Source organism: Zophobas morio, unplaced genomic scaffold, assembly GCF_036711695.1.
Source record: "Zophobas morio isolate AGI-343-1 ecotype UQ-CSIRO unplaced genomic scaffold, CSIRO_AGI_Zmor_V1 ptg000222l, whole genome shotgun sequence".
NCBI classification, from domain to species: domain Eukaryota; kingdom Metazoa; phylum Arthropoda; class Insecta; order Coleoptera; family Tenebrionidae; genus Zophobas; species Zophobas morio.
In genome coordinates, this window is record NW_026972326.1 from 15,683 (window position 1) to 22,707 (window position 7,025).

General features: G+C 26.4%; 1 long non-coding RNA gene across 1 annotated transcript; it reads left to right on the forward strand.

The window, feature by feature from the left end:
* On the forward strand, window positions 1-1,033 carry LOC135146283 (uncharacterized). Its single transcript, XR_010283775.1, has 3 exons — window positions 1-72; window positions 256-327; window positions 985-1,033. It is a non-coding gene; the product is annotated as an uncharacterized LOC135146283 (long non-coding RNA).
* Window positions 1,034-7,025: the final 5,992 nt, after the last annotated feature.

A 7,025-nucleotide genomic window follows, 5' to 3' on the forward strand; every position in this document is an offset into this window, starting at 1 on the left:
GAATTTAGGTTCTAACCAATTTACCTCCATCATCAAAGGGATGTTCTATGGCCTCCCTAATTTGACTTTGTTGTAAGCTTATAATTATGATCCTATCATAAAATATATTATTTTATAATATTCGGTTCATTTATTTTATTCATTAATCATAAATTGTTCGCCGCTTACTAACATTATATTGTTATTAGTAGTCTTAATAATCGTGTTTAGTATTTTTTATATCTTTTTGCAATGATAATAAAATATTATATCTAGAAACATAATCAATAACAAAATAAAATCAATTGAAGCCGATTCGTTTATTCATCTCATTGCCTTGACGGAACTGTAAGTTATTTATTCTATTCGTTACTCCTCTTGAGGAAGGTTTTATAAGGCACCTTAATTTGGAAGCTCTATTATTCTAAGATAACTATAAACCGATTATAGGAGCTATGTTGCACTTTCTATGCTACCCATTTTTACTTCAATCTTCGCCTATTTTATACATTACATTTTTTTTCTTTAGTAATACCACTATAACTCTCTATTTGTACTTTTTTTTTTACATTACTATTAATTAAGGTGTGGTAACATACCTTACAACTTATTTTAATTTTAAACTTCTTATCTTTTTATATACTTTTAGGGATCTTGTTTCTATACGTTTTAGCATATTTTTTAGTTTTTTTCTTGCATATACATATCATGTTGTGTTGCTTTTGAAGGCATCTTTCATATCTTATTATACTTTTTCCAATAGTTTCCTAAACGTTTAGTTTAGTGGTTCCGTCAAAAACTTTCTGTTTGTAATATCTAAATAAACCGCGTAAGCCGAGGCTTCGCACAGTTTATCAGTCTAGTCAGGTTATTAAAGACCTGTAGAAATGCATTTTAGAAATAATTTTTGTAAAACTGCTTATATAATAAGACTTTTCGGAGCAACGGTGGGTGTTCCTCCTGTTAAGTATATTTATTATTATTTATCTTTTACATAACCATTAGGGACCTTACAGGAAATCCTCTAACTGAGATTGGGGCTAAAGCTTTTGCGGTTTCTTGGTACCCTCATGGCATGTAATTTACTATTCCTTAGTATTGCATTTTTACAAAATTTTTTTAACTACCTTTAAAAATTACAAGCAAATTAATACTTGACCAAAATTTTCTTTGCTGCTCGCGGATGCTCTACAATGAATTAAGCTTTGTTAACGGAAACTGCACTTTTGAAGGAAACCTAGAAATCTTTAATGATTCTTTTCAAACTAAGTGCCCTACACCAAGTAAGCCAGAATCTACTTAAACGACGAGTATTAATACTGAAATTATCTCCTGATCTCACTATAGTGGGGTAGGGATATTAAATAAACATTTTTAGTACGTATTACGCTATCTTTTACTTGGTGGTACTGGTTTTTACTGTATAAACCATAAAAGGCGACGTCATAATAATTCTTAATGAAGTTTATTTTTTAATTTTTTTCTGTACCTTACTTGCTCCGAAACACTTAGAATAAGTCTATTACCTGCTTTTACGTCATCATATATTTAGTACAACGGTGTTTTTAGTAGAGCATTGCATTGCATTAAACTTTTAAATATATCGGCGTTATGAGTTAGGTTTAATAAAAAATTATATATGGATATATGAACTTTTGACTATAATATTTGCCGAAGAGCACGTAATAGAATCCCTCTCGAGTGTGCATTCTTCAATAATGGCTATCCCCTGTTATTCTCGAGAAGAGATTCAGAGACAGTGTAAATTGGGGACAAATATTAAATAAACTTGATTATAATTATAATCAACTATTTTCGACTTGGTTACGGAAATGAAACATTAAAAAAATAACTTCTGCTTTTCTCATAAAAAATAAAATCTCCAAAACAACTATTTTTCCTATTAACTGTTAATTAAAAAGCTTGCTTTTCAGCTTGGGAGATTTTTTTTAAGCTATTATCAGCCTAGGAAAAAATGGAAAAAAAAGTGAAATAGGCTATTGGATTTACGTACAACGATCGCAGGCATTAAAAAAGTTTTTCAAAACAAATAGGAATTGTGCCTTCTGTTGCAGATACTCAAATACTGTACTTCCCGAATCTTGCTTTTTTATTGGAGTCATTCAGTAGAACGAAAATAACAAAGCTAAAAGAAAAAAAAATAACTAGACCTCGCGCTACTAAAACCTTTAAAAAGAAAAGATGGAATAAAGTAGATTCAATAATTGCTACTTCACAGAAAACCAAATTTATCAAAACACTTGAATTTCTTATTAAGTTAACTTATCGATAGCGTGTAAACTAAAAAAAAGTAATTAACTTTAACAAATATACAAATGATTGTCTATTATATAAAGAAAAAAACAAAGGGAACATGCTAGAATTGGCTAAATTAATAATAAAAAAAAATTGCTATACCCAAAACCAGCATCTCAGCCCAAAAACGGTTTATAATAAATTAATTTACCCAAAACTAGCACAAGTAAGAAAAAAGATTTATTGAATTTAAAAAAATTTTCTGGAACACAAAAATTAATGACTCTCTTTGCTAAATAAATATATTTAAAAAACTTGAGCTATCAAAACTTTTTGATAGAAAACAAGCTATAATACTGTTAATTATTATGTTATTAATTTTTACAAACCAGCTTATTAGCATACAAAACAATTTATTTAGTAAATAAACTATTATAAAGAGGAGAGAAAGAACAACCTCAAAAGTTTTAAAAAGAAACTTTTTGTTGTTCATTGTTATTTTAATTAGATAATGTGAGTGACAATCAAGTATCTTAACTATTAATGTTTATAAAATTACCTTAGTAGCAAACACTACGAGTTTATAATAAACTATGTAGTAGGAAGCTACTATTAAGCAGTTTGAACTGAAACGCTTTAAAAGTTTTTAAAGAAACTTTTTGTTTTCCATTGTAATTTAGAACAATGTAAGGGGCAGTTAAGTATATAAGCAAACTATTACTTTACAAATCTAACTTTAAGCACACATGATTTTATAGAGTTATGTATAGGCAGTGAGGAAAAACGCATCAAAAGTTTAAAAAAAAAAACTTTCTTGTTGTTCAAAGCTATTAAACTATACAAAAGTAAGTGACAATTATTAAAGTTTGACAAGTTAGTACGTTATAAATTCATTTATTAGCACGCAATGATTTATACTAATAAGTTGGTCTAATAACCTTATAATTTAGTGTGTAAGCTATTTTTAAGCAATTTTTCGTTGTTCAAAGTTATTTAATTTAAAATACTATGAGTGCAATTATAAAAGGTAAGAAATCAGTACCTCTATAAATTCAGTAGTTTAAGTTTTTTAATTAATTGCTATTAATAAACAGTGTAAAAGTATGAAATTCCTTCACACGTTTTCATTAATTTTCGTAACTATTTATATATTTTTATGAAATATTCCTTAGAGGCTTTATTTGAAGTATTCTAATTAATATTTACACTGTTATATTAATAAATATAGTGTAAAAAATTTAACTCAAACTTGAGTTTGTATTTACCTTTTACTTTATACCTCTTATTTCTATTTTTATTATATAAATAATACTAAAAAACTTTTTTTTTCAAGTATTTTCATTAATAATTATTATAATATTTTATATATTTGTATAAAAGAAAATAATGAGATTTTACTTGAGTACAAATTTTTCTTTTATAAATTCTTTATGACAATTTATTTTATATGAATTTTAATTTAAATAACAAAAAAGGTCTTTTTTTTAAAGTATTTTTTTTAATAGCTATACATTAACATATATTTTTAAAAGAAATAAATTAAATTTATAAGTTTTTGTTTACCGATCTTTATAATTAATTAATTTTAAATATATAATAATACTAAAATTCTTTTTTTTTGTTTTTTATTGAAAGTTATATTTCAATATAATACTGATAAAATAATACACAAGAAGAAAACTAGATTCATCTTGTGCACTTTTTGATTTGTTATATAAAATTTTTTTGATTATTGAATTTATAAAATTTTATTAATTAATAAATTATGTTATATAAGAACCAAACTAATTTCATCTCAAATTTATTTCTACTCAATATTTTTACTCATTCTAATTATTTAATATATAAGTTATTACTATAAAATAATGCTAATTTAATAAATATTTTAATCAAAAGTTATTATAATATTAATAAATAGTATGAAAAAAGAATGTTAGATGCAAATTTTCTGTTTAATTTTCAAGCTTAATATACTTTATTAAATTTTTTTACAATATAATACTAAAAGTTTTTTTATTTAAAACTTTTTATTAATCACTATTAAAAGAATGTATAAAAAAAAAGTTTCGCCAAATTAATTTATTAATATATGCACTTTTCTCCTAAAAAATATATTTTTTCTAATTATAAAAATTTTATATTGAGAATAAAATATTGTTTATATACACAATAGTAAAACATTTGTAATTTTTATTTATATTTTTGGTGGAATAAAATGTTGTTGAATAATTTACAACAATGCTAGCGTCTGGATTATTCTTTCTGTGATTTGCGATATTTAGCACCTTCTTACTAAATCCATAACAAATCCTTATAGAAATTCCATTGATTATAACGATAACGTAGCGTAATGTGTTTTATTAATCTCAATGCGTTTCATGTTTACAAATGCGTTTAATAGAAAAAAAAGTAACCTCATAGAATTCAGGTAAAAAATGGTCAAAACAAGTTCACAGTTTACCTTTGATAAGTTAACTCTTTCGCTGTATAATGAAGTTAAAATTTGTTAAATTAGCAGTAATTTAATGTTAGTACTGTTTGCCCTTCAAAATATTGTTATTCTCCTGAATAGGTGGCATTCTTTTGTACTTGCGTTGTAGGATTTTTATTACGATGAATTCAAACAAATGTTTTTTTGGAACAGCTACTACGAAAAGACTGATACTTTTCTCCAAATATGTTGCATTGGGGTCCTAGTCAAATTAGTTGTTTTTCTGTATGGAATTTACCCAAGTTAAATTCCCCACCTTCAGGGCGCCTTTAAGTTAAAAAGATATTTGCATAAATAAAAAACTTACTACAGTAAACAACTTCATTTTCAAAGGTTATTATATATAATGTATTTCTTACTCAAGGTGTATAGTTGTTTACAAAAATTTTGTGAATTGGTAGAAGGCTACAATTTTACTATATGTCTCTATTCTATAGAACAAGTGCGTGGTTAAAGTGCCAATGAATTTTTTCTAAGATACAAAATATGAAATTTAAGATGTACCCCTTAAAAATAAAATAGTGCTGTCGAACGTGATAATTATCAGCATTGTTTTTCTTGTATAGAGAAAAAAGTATATAATTACTTAAGCCTTTTTTTCTTTGAGATTATATTTACTAAGGAAATTTTATTAATTTTAAGTTTAGAATAAACTTTACTATTTAATTTAATGTAGACTTCTTACCGGTCAAGTTAAAACGCCTTATTACAAAAAAATATTTTTTTCCACTTAAAATAAGGCAGAAAAGGTGTACTATTTCATGACCCTATATGGGAGTAACGCGAGAGGGGCTGTGCTTATTATTTTTGTATAGCAGAGGGAGCCAAAAACCTTCCTTTTACCTGTTCTGCTTTGCTGTACGTTCTGGGAAGACCCAAAGCTCTCAAAGATGTTCCCCCCGTTAGAAAGCACTTAGCGGTTATACCGTATTTGTAAATGTGTACCATGCATTAAGTACTGAATTATCTTAAAGAAATAGTTGAGCATAAATTTAAACTTTTGCAAGTCTTTAGGTGAGTCATTAGTACCATCAAAATTCCAAATGAAGTTACTAGGTAAATTTTTTTTTTTTTTCAAGTTAGCTAACATACTTAAGAATAATAGTTTTGTATTAGGCCAAAACGTTTCTAACTAAGATATATATATATATATATGCTTCTATACTTAATTATTATTAATAATATAATTTATTAAACATTTATTATAAAAGGAATATATCCAATTGCAATTTAAAGCTGTCTGACTAAGAACAAGTTGCAGCCCTATTAATTTAAAAAATTGTAAGATTTAATCTACTACTATCATCATGAAATGATGCGGTATTTTAAAATAATGCTATCTCTCATTCAACGACTTGGATAGAAATAAGCTTTCCACATTGGAGGGGCTTCACTTCTTGACTTTTATATACGTTTATAATAAACATATATTTTTATATGAAATGTTCCCGAACATTTCTAATTATTCTAGAAACCACTTTCCTAGTATAAACATGAAAAGGTATATAAGAGGTTCAAAAGCCCTCTTCTAGAATTTTTAGCTTTTTCGCTTACCAAGTGCCCTCAAATTCCACTGAAGAAGCCCCGGCAGCAGAAAGGATCCTGATTCAAGATACTTTTTTGAACAATCAGTCAAGCTTGATTCAAGGATACCCCTGGAGATTTTAGCGAAAAACTTTTATTAATAAAACTATTCTATACCGCATACGAAAGTTTATTGATAAAAGAAATAGTTTGAGTATCTTCAAGAAGCTTTATGATAATTTTTGTTTGCAAAGATTATCATTACATCTAACCCTAACCCAATGCATAGTATCTTAAACCAAAAAAACCACAAAACCCATAAATGGTTAAAGTTTGCTTTTCTAATCTCATTAATGTATTCATTTATAACATTAAAAATCTTAAAACTACTTTATCATAGAAAAAGCATTTTTTGGTAGGTTATAATCCTTTTACCGGGCTTCCCTGTGCTGTGCCACAATGTTTTCTAGCGTAATTCTACTATTTTTTCTCACTTATTTGACGAATCTTTCGCCCACCAAAACGAAAATTGTCTTTGCGATCATACTAATATTAAAATAATACGACATTAATTCGCTTTTGACCTGTGCTTGCCATTCAACTGTATCCTTAACTATTTAATGCATTAATATCTTAAACCAAAAATACCACAAAACCAATAAATGGTTAAAGTTTGCCTTTCTAATCTCCTTATGTCTTTATTTATAATATTAAAAATACTATAAAAGCAAAGGAAGAGTATTTTTTTCTAGGTTACAATTCTGTTACCCTATCC